The 13,885-nt window shown below is 41.0% G+C and overlaps 1 long non-coding RNA gene across 1 annotated transcript in view; it reads right to left on the bottom strand.

Moving 5' to 3' along the window:
* The window catches only part of LOC129642296 (uncharacterized), a 109,469-nt gene that overhangs the window by 44,442 nt on the left and 51,142 nt on the right, over nucleotides 1-13,885 (bottom strand). The window lies entirely within an intron of this gene.

Here is a 13,885-nt window from a genome sequence, read left to right on the forward strand (position 1 = left end):
TCAAATTAAGGGAAAAGAGAGCAGACTTGATTTTATATTAAAAGGTACAGTGGACAATCTAGATTGTCATACTAAGTGAAGTAAATTAGACAGAGAAAGACAAATATCATATGACATCACTTTTATGTGGAATCTTTTTAAAAAGGTACAAATAAATTTACTTACAGAAAAGAAATAGTCACAGATGTAGAAAACAAAGTTATGGTTACCAAAGGGGAAGGGGAGTGGGGTGGGGGTGGGGGGCAGATAAATTGAGAGCTTGAAACGGACATATACACAGGACTATATTCAAGATAGATAATCAACAAGGACTTCCTGCATAGCACAGGGAACTCTACTCAACACTGTGTAATGACCAATACGTGAAAAGAGTCTAAAAAAGAGTGGATCTGTGTATATGTCTAACTGACTCACTTTGCTGTACAGCAGAAACTAAACACAGTAAATCAACCATCCTCCAATAAAAAATAGTTTTAAAAATATAGTAGAAAATGTATTAGAGTCACAGTACATGATAATTGTCCTATCTGCTATAAATTTTTTAAAGATTCTTTTGACCTTTGCAAAAACCCACCTTTCTAAAAGAACATTAAAAACTGAAGAGTAATTAGAACAGTGCCATGAAAACATTCCATGGACATGAGTTTGAGCAAGCTCTGGGAGATGGTGAGGGACAGGGAAGCCTGGCATGCTGCAGTCCATGAGGTCACAAAAAGTCGGACACGACTGAGCGACTGAACAATAATGAAAATAAATCATACATGGCTCAGTGTTCTCCAGCTCTTCCTGTCTTATTTCCCATAAACTACTCAAAGTATCCAGATCCTACCATAACATAAATACTAAGCTCATTTCTTTTGATTACTTTTAAAAGCTTATAAGCATCCTGTCCATGCACGTCCTGCTATTTGTTATAAAAACCCAGTGACCTACTTAGACTGGTGCTTCTCAACCCATCTGTGGTGACAGACTGATTTTCATTTGTAATCCACTGAAGAATGATGCTTTTATACAATACTCTAAAAATAACGTAGAAGGTAAACTAAATTATAAAACCAGACAAAAACAAGTCCAAGTTGTTTATTGTTACATTCAATAGACATAAACTGTTCTGCCCAATTGTGTGTACAAGTTCCTAAATGCTTACTTTCGATGTCTTTACTTGTTTCATTACAAGCCAGTTAGAAACATTCCTGGATCAACACAGGTCCGTGACAAACACTTGGCGTGGCACTGGTGTACATATATCTCTAATTGAAAACCGCTGGAAGAGCTGAAGAAGCAGAGCAATACAAACATGTGGTGCTAAAAGTCCAAGATCGAAGCTCAGGAGCCTTGTGTTCTCTGCTAGCTCTTTTATTAAGTGAAACTCTCCAGTCCTCCAGTTTTCTCATTTGAAAATCATCAGATTAGTTGATTATTTTAGTCCTCCTATCCACCTCTGAAAACTTCATGTTTGAGGTTATGACTAAAGGTTTAAAAATAAAGACTTCTGAAGAAAAATGAGCCAGGCTACTTAACATGGAGAAGAGAAAAGTGGGAAATTTTTTTACTATGGTGTCACTTGGTTGTAACTCCAAGACCTACATAAAGTTACCTATGGCCATAGACATAATGATTCTGCCTGTCAAATGACTAACTACCCGCAAGTAACTGGATTGACTGCAGTAAACTCTGGGCACATCTAAATCTCCTGTTGATATCTCTCTAATAATTATAACTGTGGTCATGTATATGAAGTTTGATAATACTGAGAACCAGGATCACTAGTCCCATGTCTATCAAGCATAGAACAGAAGGGCATAGTCTTTCGTTTCACTTTTCGTTTCACAGATATATGTATGTGTATATATATATATATATCCCTTCCCTGTTTAGGGGCTTCCCTGGTGGCTCAGCTGGTAAAGAATCTGCCTGCAATGCAGGAGACCTGGGTTCAATCCCTGGGTTAGGAAGGTCCCCTGGAGAAGGGAAAGGCTACCCACTCCAGAATTCTGGCCTGGAGAATTCCATGGACTGTATAGCCCATGGGGCTGCAAAGAGTCGGACAAGACTGAGCAACTTTCACTTTCACTTTCCCTGTTTAGAGTGTGTGTTGCTCAACTCTGGAATAGTTTACCAAGACAGGCTGTATACATTCCTTCTTTGAGGATTATTACAAAGAGGACGCTTTTTCTTTTCCTGAAAGGCTTGACAATGACCAATGGAAAAGCACACCAGTGAACAAGATGGACTCTAGCACTATGATTTGTTTTCACTGTGGCATTATGATTTAAGCCTTGAGAAAAAATTGCCTGCTAACAATATTCAGTTTAATTCTCCTGGACTTCTATTCTTCAATTCCTCTGCCTTTTTTCAGGCCCAGGTTAGCTTCTCAAGTTCTTTGTTCTGTTAAGTAGGTACCAAAAGTTTCTCTCTCCCACTCCTCTTCTGGTTCTGAGCTTAGATTACCTCCTCTTTCATATGCCTTCCACTAAAAATCAGTTCTGAAGATACAGATGAGGTATCAGAGTAGGGAAATGCTTTATCACATCACTGAGTATTCATCCCTGTGGAGAAATTATTCCAGTTCAAACTTTCTTAATAATAGCACATCACAGCCCTCAGGACTCAGAGGTGAAAGCAGTCTACCTCTGCGTGTCTACAAGAACCTTTGAAAAGGTGAACTCTTCTTCAGCTACAGACGAAAAAAAAAAAATGCTGAAAAATTATTGCTTAATAATTCATCCTGCCAACTTCCACACAGTGAAAATAAAGTATCTGCCTTTGTTTGCACAAGATGAAAATATTGTATGGGAACAGCTCTACAAAGGGACTTAAGTTCACCAAATCTGACACCCAATTTCTTTCCTTTCAAGTGCCACAGACCCTTGGAATCAGAGTTTCCAATTACTGATTCTGTACTTGAGCATAGGGTGGAAGGAATTACCGCTCTCTGACTTAGATGAAAATGTGTTCCAAAGGCTCATTCAATTCAATTCAACAAAATGTGTCCTAGCACCTACTGAGAGCAATCCACTTTCGTTGAGTAATACACTCCAGAGCCTCCAATCTAGTTGAGGAGAAGGACCCACCTGCACAGATTACTCTAGCAAAGGTCAGACTGTGGTAAGTGTGATGAAAGAGGCTCAGAAACCTAAGGGAGTCAAGGGAGAAATTGATATGAGGAAGGATTCTTAGAGGCGGGGCTTGAAAAATGAGTAAAACTCTCTTACTATTTCTTACTTCACTATGGAAAATACAGGTAAAAAGATAAAAATCACACAGAATCCCATCACCTGAAAATAATTACTTTTAACATTCAACATTTTTATCTATTCATATATAAGTATGAATACACCTTAAAGAAAATATAATCATCAGTGTATACTCCTTGGTAGACTATTATTTTTTCCCCTTAACAGTAGACAATGAATATTTTCCTATGTCATTAGCTATTACTCTACAATATGTATGACTCATAAATTTCCCGCTTCCTTTTATTTCTGGTCCTGATAATGGATTCTTGGAGCTTGATATTAAGAGGGTTCTGAGACCATGTTCTAAGTGAGAAGAATGGCTTTGGTCCATTTAGCAATGTCTCCACAATTCCAGGGGCTTCCCAGGTGGTGCTAGAGGTAAAAAAAAAAAAAAAGAAACCCGCCTAGCAATGCAGGAGACATAAGGGACATGGGTTCGATCCCCTGGAGGAGGGCATGGCAACCCGCTCCAGTATTCCTGCCTGGAGAATCACCATGGACAGAGGAGTCTGGTAGGCTACAGACCAAGGGGTCACAACAACTGAAGTGACTTAGCACCCACACCACAAGTCCAGGTTAGGGGAATCTGTGCTACAAACACCATATATTTTCAGGTTCATTTCTTTTTCTCTTTTAATATTGCATGCCATTCTATCACATAATTGCATATATATTTGAACTAACACCATGTATTTGGACATTAAGTTTATTTCCAATTTTTCCCTGTTACACATAACACCATGATGAAATCCTTTTGCAAACATAGTTGATCATTTGTATAATTATATTCTTAACAGAACTTTCTAAAATTATTAATGCTGAGTCAAAATATATGCAAAGTTCCATGGCTCTTAAAAGCATTGTCAAGTGCAGAGAGTTTCAGTTTAATTCAGTTGCTGAGTCGTGTCTGACTCTTTGAGACCCCATGAACCGCAGCATGCCAGGCCTCCCTGTCCATCACCAACTCCCAGAGTTCACCCAAACTCATGTCCATTGAGTCAGTGATGCCATCCAGCCATCTCATCCTCTTTCTTCCCCTTCTCCTCCTGCCTTCAATCTTTCCCAGCATCAGAGTCTTTTCTAATGAGTCAGCTCTTTGCATCAGGTGGCCAAAGCATTGGAGTTTCAGCCTCAGCATCAGTCCTTCCAGTGAACACCCAGGACTGATCTTCTTTAGGATGGACTGGTTGGATCTCCTTGCAGTCCAAGGGACTCTCAAGAGTCTTCTCCAGCACCACAGTTCAAAAGCATTAATTCTTTGGTGCTCAGCTTTCTTCACAGTCCGACTCTGACATCCATACGTGATCACTGGAAAAACCATAGCCTTGACTAGACAGACCTTTGTTGGCAGTGTAATATCTCTGCTTTAGAATATGCTATCTAGGTTGGTCATAACTTTCCTTCCAAGGAGTAGGCATCTTTTAATTTCATGGCTGCAATCACCATCTGCAGTGATTTTGGAGCCCAAAAAAATAAACTTCAGTTATCTGCTACATGAAATTAAAAGATGCTTACTCCTTGGAAGGAAAGTTATGTTACAGTTATGTTAAAGAGGTCCTGGGCCTTCCCATGGGATGAAAGCTTGAGTCAGTTTTGTTTGTGCCTCAGGGTGATTAAGAGTCTGCCCTGAAGTCTAAGTCAGTTCAGTCGCTCAGTCAGTTTAAAATGGTTCTCAATCCTGGCGGAGTGTTAGAAACGCCGGGGAACTATTGATGGCTACCTCCCAGAGCTACTGAATCCGAACTCCAGGGAGAGAGACCCAGGTGCCATCAGTGTTTAAAATGTACAGCTGCGACTGAGAACCACTGGTTTAAGGTGTGAAAGGATCTTGAAGTAATTCTTACTTTCGAACTACGGGCACTAGAAGAGAAGTGAGAGAAACGAACGTTCCAAGAGATGGGATCGTGCATGCGTGCTTAGTCACTCAGTCGTGTCCGACTCTTTGGGACCACGTGGACTGCAGCCCGCCAGGCTCCTCTGTCCATGGGATTCTCCAGGCAAGAACACTGGAGTGGGTTGCCATGCCCTCCTCCAGGGGATCTTCCCAACTCAGGGGTGGAACCCAGGTCTCCTGCACTGTGGGTGATTCTTTACCATCTGAGCCCCCAGGGAAGCCCAAAAAGCTGCTAAATTGAAGCGCTGAGAAGATCACTCAATTCGGTAGTAAAATTGAGTGAGTGAGAACAGAGAGAGGCCTTCCATGTGACTAACAGGAGGATACGTTTTTGCCCTGACAGTTCATTAGTGAAATACTGGGGACAAAATTTGGATTAAAAGATTTGAAAAGTGAGCAAGGGAGAGGAAGTAGAAGGAAATGCAAGCCAGTTTTTCAAGATAGTAAAAGGACTGATGAGACAGAAGATGCAGACCATGACAGGGAAAGAAAATGGAAATAACTCAAAAGTACAAATGCTAGAAGCATACTTTCATTAATGAAAAACAAATTCAAACAGTGAAAACAGTCTGCCTATTCCTGACTCCACACATACTTCTTTATAGTCATAAGTGAAAGGACTGAGAACCATGTTTATTTGAAAAAGAAAAACACTCCTTCACTTTTCTTGACAGGAGAAAGAGTAATGGAGAACAAAACTCACAGCACAAAATATACTTATCTATAATTTAATCAGTATGTCCATTAATTATAGCTGTCAATAGTTTACCATTGTGTTCAATCTGCCATGCACCGATAGCAGGTTTCATAATGTAGACAGCTAGACAATAATAACTTATTGAATTCAAGTAAGCAATTCATGCCAATGTGTGAATGCCTTGAGTTTCCAGACTCCTTGGAAAGACTTAACTTTTAAAATATAGAAAGCTTATTAGTAAAATTGAAGCAATATGAAGAAGAAATGTGAAGACCTACACCAAAGTCTGCCCTCGGGCAGAACATGAGCCCTTCTTTGAAATCAGCTTCTGTAAACCAGCCCTACCTTTTCTCTGCCTCCACTTCTGAGCCCCAGGTTATCGAAGAAGGCCGTTTCCCTCGTGCTGGGTCCTGATGTGGCTCTGGGCCCTGCAGGAGGTGATAAAGAGGGAAGGAATGATAGTAGCTATTCTACTGTGCAAGTGAGTGTTACTTACAACCGGATTGAGAATTTTAATTAGGAATTTAATTATTCCAGGTACTTTGCAGGGAAAAAAAAAAAAAAAATAGATGTGGCTCCTTAGAAACCATGCGACATGTTTGTATCCCACTATATCCGCATCTCCAAACAGCCCTTCAGAAATCTCTCAGCCACCCACGACCACTGGACTTGGCTTGTCTAGAAAGGGTTTTCTGTTTTCCTCTTTAAAAAAGGGTCACTGGATTTGCAGTTTCTCACTGTCCCCATTAGAGTCTTATGATAAAAGTGGAAGAGCCCCTGGGGAGAGTAAGTATTCCCAACAGACCTTAAAGGAAGGACACTGAAAGTTTCCCACGGGGGGAAATGGACTTAGTGAATAATCAGTTAACTGTAGTCAGCCTTCGCCTGAGGTTGGGAGAATTCCCTGTCTACCAAATCACAGGTGAACCGTCAACAATTTGCAGGGTAAAGAGTGGAAGACTCACTTATACATGTAGGGAAAGAGGCCCTTCAGTTACCTAATTAGTTGGAAGATCTTCCTTGAAGAGCAATTGTCAAAGGTAAAGTGATTTGAGATTTGATGAGGTCATCCTTGATTAAAATTTAAATAGAACTTCAGAATAAAACTAATGTCCACAATATCAGCGATATTGTGAGTCTATACATTATAGACTCTAAAGGAGTAGATAGACTCTAAAGGAGCTTCTGTTTCTGAAATTCACAGTATTTTGCTCTTTTCCTTTGTTTTGAAATAATATCCACCATTAATTAAATACCTCCCACATATGAGTACAATATATAGCTTATTTAATCTTCTCACATAATGCCATAAGGTAAATATTTATGTCCCTGCTTAATAGATCAGTTAATAGACTCAGGCATGTTGAGTAGCTTACTCAAAACCACATGGCAAATGAGTAACAGAACTAACATTTTGATCTCAGATTTATTTGCCTCCAAAGTATGCCTTCTTTCATATATAAATAATATCAATTTAAAGGAGTTTCATAACTGTATAAAAAGGGACATTTGCAGTTTTCCATGCCAGCAGAATTTCTACTCAGGGCTACACAAAGCAGTGAGCTAATTAAAAAGTTAAAGGAAAGCTGAAGGAAGCTGCTGGTAAAAATAAGGCTACATAAAGAATAAGTAACATCCCTTAAAGGTGTATTTCTAGAGACAGAGAGATGACACACACCATTATTCTGGGCTAAGAGTTACAAGCCATTTGAATATCCTAGCTTTGACTCAAGAAATTACTTTAGGAACATTAGGCTAAATTTATGAGATTGGCAGGGAAGCTCAAAATAGTAAGAGTAATCTTACTGGATGACAACAGAAATAGATAAAGAATCCCTGTTCTTTCCTTCTTGTGACTCTTGGGAGAAAGGGATGGTAGAGGTTTAAGACTTTGAAATCATGATGGACAGATTGAACGATAGGAAATGGCAAAAATTTAGTAGAGTAAATAGATTTGAGACCAAAATAAATTCAGTTCTTTGTTTTTCACAGACTATGGCTGAATTCCATTTATGCTCTCAACACTGTGCCAGGTGCTCTGTAGGTGGACAAGATAAGTAAGGCACAGGACTTTTCCTCAAAGAGCTTATGATATAACCAGGAAGCAAGTAGTAAATATAATAATGCATAAGTTGGTGCAAAAACAAAAGTACTGATAATAGAAGCTATAAAACTCAGAGAAGAAACAAGGAAATTAGGACTAGACCGTGCATTCACTCAACTGCTGGTTTGTTGAATACCTCCCATGGGCCAAGTAGTATAAGGTAATTAATAGCATGGCTAACCAGCAGATGCTTTCAACGGGTGAAGTCAAGTGGGCCTTAGGAAGCATTACTATGAACAAAGCTAGTGGAGGTGATGGAATTCCAGTTGTGCTATTTCAAATCCTGAAGATGATGCTATGAAAGTGCTGCACTCAATATGCCAGCAAATTTGGAAAACACAGCAGTGGCCACAGGACTGGAAAAGGTCACTTTTCATTCCAATCCCAAAAGAAAGGCAATACCAAAGAATGTTCAAGCTACGGCACAATTGCACTCATCTCACACACTAGTAAAGTAATGCTCAAAATTCTTCAAGCCAGGCTTCAGCAATACGTGAACCGTGAACTTCCAGATGTTCAAGTTGGTTTTAGAAAAGGCAGAGGAACCAGAGATCAAATTGCCAACATCTACCGGATCATTGAAAAAGCAAGAGAGTTCCAGAAAAACATCTATTTCTGCTTTATTGACTATGCCAAAGCCTTTGTGTGGATCACAATAAACTGTGGACAATTCATGGGCATATCAGACCACCTGACCTGCTTCATGAGAAACCTATATGCAGGTCAGGAAGCAACAGTTAGAACTGGACATGGAACAACAGACTGGTTCCAAATAGGGAAAGGAGTACTTCAAGGCTGTGTACTGTCACCCTGCTTCTTTAAATTATATGCAGAGTACATCATGAGAAACGCTGAGCTGAATGAAACACAAGCTGGAATCAAGATTGCCGGGAGAAATATCAATAAACTCAGATATGCAGATGACACCACCCTTATGGTAGAAAATGAAGAACTAAAGAGCCTCTTGATGAAAGTGAAAGAGGAGAGTGAAAAAGTTGGCTTAAAGGACAACATTCAGAAAACTAAGGTCATGGCATCCAGTCCCATCACTTCATGGCAGATAGATGGGGAAACAGTGGCTGACTTTATTTTTTTGAGCTCCCAAATCACTGCAGATTGTGATTGCAGCCATGAAATTAAAAGACGCTTACTCCTTGGAAGGAAAGTTATGACCAACCTAGACAGCATATTAAAAAGCAGAGACACTACTTTGCCAACAGAGGTCCATCTAGTCAAGGCTATTGTTTTTCCAGTGGTCATGTATGGATGTGAGAGTTAGACTATAAAGAAAGCTGAGCGCCGAAGAATTGATGCTTTTGAACTGTGGCGTTGGAGAAGACTCTTGAGAGTCCCTTGGACTGCAAGGAGATCCAACCAGTCCATCCTAAAGGAGATCAGTCCTGGGTGTTCATTGGAAGGACTGATGTTGAAGCTGAAACTCCTATACTTTGGCCACTTGATGCAAAGAGCTGACTCATTGGAAAAGACCCTGATGCTGGGAAAGATTGAGGGCAGGAGGAGAAGGGGATGACAGAGGATGAGATGGTTGGATGGCATCATTGACTCGATGGACATGGGTTTGGGTGGACTCCGGGAGTTGGTGATGGACAGAGAAGCCTGGCATGTTGCGGTTCATGGGGTTGCAAAGAGTTGGACACGACTGAGTGACTGAACTGAACTGAACTGAACCAGCAGATGCTTTCAACCGGTGAGATCTTTGAGGTAAACTTCTAAAGACAGAAAACATTGAGTTAAGTAGGTTTCTCAAGAAGTAAAGATTTTAAAAGCCGTAAACATTACAGATTTAAACACTCTTTCTATATACGTTAGCTCATATAATTATCATAAGAACTCAGCTGCTTAGTCACTAAGTTGTGTCCGACTCTTTGTGACCCCAGGGAGTGTATTCCACCAGGCTCCCCTGTCCATAGGATTTCCCAGGCAAGAATACTGGAATAGGCTGCCATTTCCTTCTCCAGGGGAAAGAACTCAACTAGGTAGGTATTATCAGTGTTCCCATTTTACAGATAAGGAACATAGACTCAGAAGGTTTAAGCAACTGTCTCCCTAAGGCACACAAGAAGAAAGGAGTATAGCCAGATTCAGATGTAGCAAGTAAGATGTTTAATTTGCTTTGTTATGCAGCCTCTCAGGCCAACATATTAGAGAAGATCTGTTCATGCAAAGAATACAGGATTAGCACTCCTTAGCAAGTACATCATTAGAAGTTTGAGCAAAATCTTCTCTTAGACCCTGGTGGGTGAGATTAATCTCTAAGACAATAGTTCTCAAGTGTTATTGGTGCATCAGATCACCTGTAAGGCTTGTTAAAATACAGATAGTTGAACTCTTCCCATAGCGTTTTCAATTCAGTGAGTCTGTTGTTGAGTACCAAAATTTACATTTTTCAAACTAGTTCCAAGGTGGTACTGATGCTGCTGGTCTGAAGCATTTGAGAACCAGTGATTAAAAAACAGCCTCCTTCACAAAACTTATGTCTGGAGCCTTCTATCACTGAGCCCAATAGAATCAAACACCTCTACTTCCGTATCACAAGAATTGCAAATTCGACATGTCTGGAGTTGAAATCACTATCTCCTCACTGAAAACCTGCTCTTACGCTTTTGCCATGTTAAGTGATGGCACAAATTAACACTTAATACTTTGGAAGCATCCCTGACTCTTTCCCCACCTGCTTACATCCAATCACTGCACCATGTATATTGATTTTCTCTTTTATTAATAACTACTTCTTTCAACAGGCTTCCCTGGTGGCTCAGATGATAAAGATTCTGCCTGCAATGAGGGAGACGGGTTTGATCCATGAGTCAAGAAGATCCCATGGAAGGGAATGATTACCCAGTCCAGTATTCTTGCCTGGAGAATTCTATGGACAGAGGAGCCTGATGAGCTACATAGGGTCCATGGGGTTGCAAAGAGATGCAGACACGACTGAACGACTAACATTTTTTCCATTTTTCACTTCTTTTAACAGGAATTTAAGCACTACTATGTGCTAGAGCTCTGCTGGAGCAGCCGTGAAGAGATACCCCACACCCAAGGTAAGAGAAACCCAAGTAAGACTGTAGGTGTTGCAAGAGGGCATCAGAGGGCAAACACACTGAAACCATACTCACAGAAAACTAGTCAGTCTAATCACACTAGGACCACAGCCTTGTCTAACTCAATGAAACTAAGCCATGCCCGTGGGGCAACGCAAGATGGGCGGGTCATGGTGGAGAGATCTGACAGAATGTGGTCCACTGGAGAAGGGAATGGCAAACCACTTCAGTATTCTTGCCTTGAGAACCCCATGAACAGTATGAAAAGGCAAAATGACAGGATACTGAAAGAGAAACTCCCCAGGTCAGTAGGTGCCCAATATGCTACTGGAGATCAGTGGAGAAATAACTCCAGAAAGAATGAAGGGATGGAGCCAAAGCAAAAAAAATAGTCTAGGCTAGATTAAGACTAAAGATGCTGAATACCCCCCAAAATATCACCAGTAGACAGTATTCCTTGCTATAGTAAGAGAGGACCTCTCTTTTATAGTCTTAGCAGTGTAACAGAAGAGAAGATATTCAAAGGGTTTGCGGGAGGGGGTGGGAGTCTAGGCTCAAGTGGTTTCAAAAGGGGCTTTCAAAGCAGAAAGTCACTTGGGATTGAGCAGCGGTCATGACGAAATAGTTTATGACTGTCATCATAATGAGATAAGGGTCTTGATAAGTGAGCTATTTGCCTAGAGGAGGAGACTATTGTCTCAAATAAATCGATTTGCAGAAACTACCTGAGGCTAATAGTGAGACTATTTATCAGTTTACAGTCTTATCTTTTTGGGGGCAAATGTTTCCTGGGAGACAACACTAACTCTTGTTGATACAGGTCGTCTTTGTTCTCAGCCCTATTAACTACGTCACCTTGATGTAGGTGATCACTGTTCTCAAAGACATCCTCACCTAGATATAAGAAACTTACATTCTGGTAAGCAGGTGGACAATGCTTCAGTGAAATACTTCCTGGTTAAAATTAAGTTATTTACGAGGTAGAACATATATAGAGAAGAAATATCTGAATATTCTTATGGAAATCTTCACAGTGGAGCTAGCACTGAGTTTGAATGGATAAGGGAATGAGGACGATCTAGTCCAGGTGAAGTAAGAGGGACATGCAAAGCCCCAGAGATATCATGAAGCCATTCCCTTTCTATTTGCACACCCAAGCTTGAGTTCAGGTCCTCCTCTTTCTTCAAACTGTTTAAAACATCTTCTAACTGACAGCTTCCAACCAGTGTCCCCAGTCTTGCATGAAAGTGAAAGTGAAATCACTCAGTCGTGTCCGACTCTTTGCGACCCCGTGGACTGTAGCCCACCAGGCTCCTCCGTCCATGGGATTCTCCAGGCAAGAATACTGGAGTGGGTTGCTATTTCCTTCTCCAGGGGATCTTCCCAACCCAGGGATCAAACCCGGGTCTCCTGCATTGCAGGCAGACGCTTTACCCTCTGAGCCACCAGGGAAGAAGGAATCTTGCACGAACACATACTAAATCACTCAATACTCTTCAGCTAGTATATCTGTAACCCAGGCACTTTATCTTCAGCCCATGGCAGGAGAGGTGTGTTTTGCTCCTCTAGAGTTGAGGGAGATGGTCAAGGAAGCACTCTGCCTGCTTCTCTGGGTGTGTGAAGTCCACAAGTGGTCCTCCTGCTGCCCAATCTGCCATAGGAAAGACAATGGTGCGTGCCACTCTGGGTCAGGGGGCTAGTCTTTTCTCACCTTGCTAACCAGTTAGCCTAAAGATGATCCAAATAACTATTTACCTGAGGTTTCAGAGGATAAGATACAAATTGTATAGAGTGGGGTCAGGGTGGACTTTGGATAACTTTGCATCTTTGTTTTATCTAATCCCCATCCTTTTTTAAAATAATTTTATTTATTTATTTTATTTATTTTTGGATCTTCGTTGCTGCAGAGGCTTTCTCTAATTGCCACGAGGTTTCTTTTGTTGCTAACACAGGCTCTGGGGCCTGCAAACTTCAGTATTTGTAGCACACAGGCTTAGCTGCTCTGTGGCGTGTGGGATCTTTCTGGACCAGGAATCTAACCCATGTGTCCTGCATTGACAGGTGGAATCTTTACTCCTGAGCCATCAGGGAAGTCCCCTAGTCCCCATTCTTGAAGGTCCCTTCCAGGCTCTCTCCATGTATGTCTCCGCATGGGTATTCCCTTCAATAGCAGGGTGTCTCAGCACAGACCACTTCTTTTCCTTTCCTCAGGTTACCCTCATCTTGCCTCCCCCGTTCTTGGAGTTTTTGCTTCTTCTTTCTCCTCCCATCTTGTATAGGAAATCTTCCCCCAGCAATTGTCACATTTCTGGCGTCTTCTTTGGTCTTGGAAATCTCTATGGTCTTCCGTTGTGTGCTGAATGTTGCTGGCTCTGAGCTGTGAATCAGCCATAGCCCTTCAGTCTCTATTCACTTCTACTGCTGACTAAGGGGACGGAGGGGAATTTCCAGTTCTGAGAAGAGGTGAGAAAGGACATTGGGAGGGATCGTCATTTTGTATTGTAGCTTAATTTTTATTTTTTCTGTTTTTATTAAGAGGTATCTTTAAAAAAAGAGAGAGATCTTATCCTACAAGTATTATTCTCCAGCCAATAATACTCACGGGGTCTATGTATGGCATTCATATCCCCTCTTCTAGAATAACGTTTAACCTTATTTTGTTTTGTTTTGTTTAAAGTTTCTCTCTTCTTACCAACATGAATACATTGAAGATCCCTCATCCATTAACCTGGCTTTGGAAGGTGTCATGTGCAATCACCTCTCCTTGATTCCTGGCCTCCTCTCCCTCAAGTGCAGAAGGAAGACACAAAGACAGTCCTATAAATATCCTACCACATAACCAACCTACTTAAAACCTCCAAGCTTCCTTACTGCTCATCAACAGCAAGA

This window comes from Bubalus kerabau, chromosome 1, assembly GCF_029407905.1.
Source record: "Bubalus kerabau isolate K-KA32 ecotype Philippines breed swamp buffalo chromosome 1, PCC_UOA_SB_1v2, whole genome shotgun sequence".
Taxonomy (NCBI): domain Eukaryota; kingdom Metazoa; phylum Chordata; class Mammalia; order Artiodactyla; family Bovidae; genus Bubalus; species Bubalus kerabau.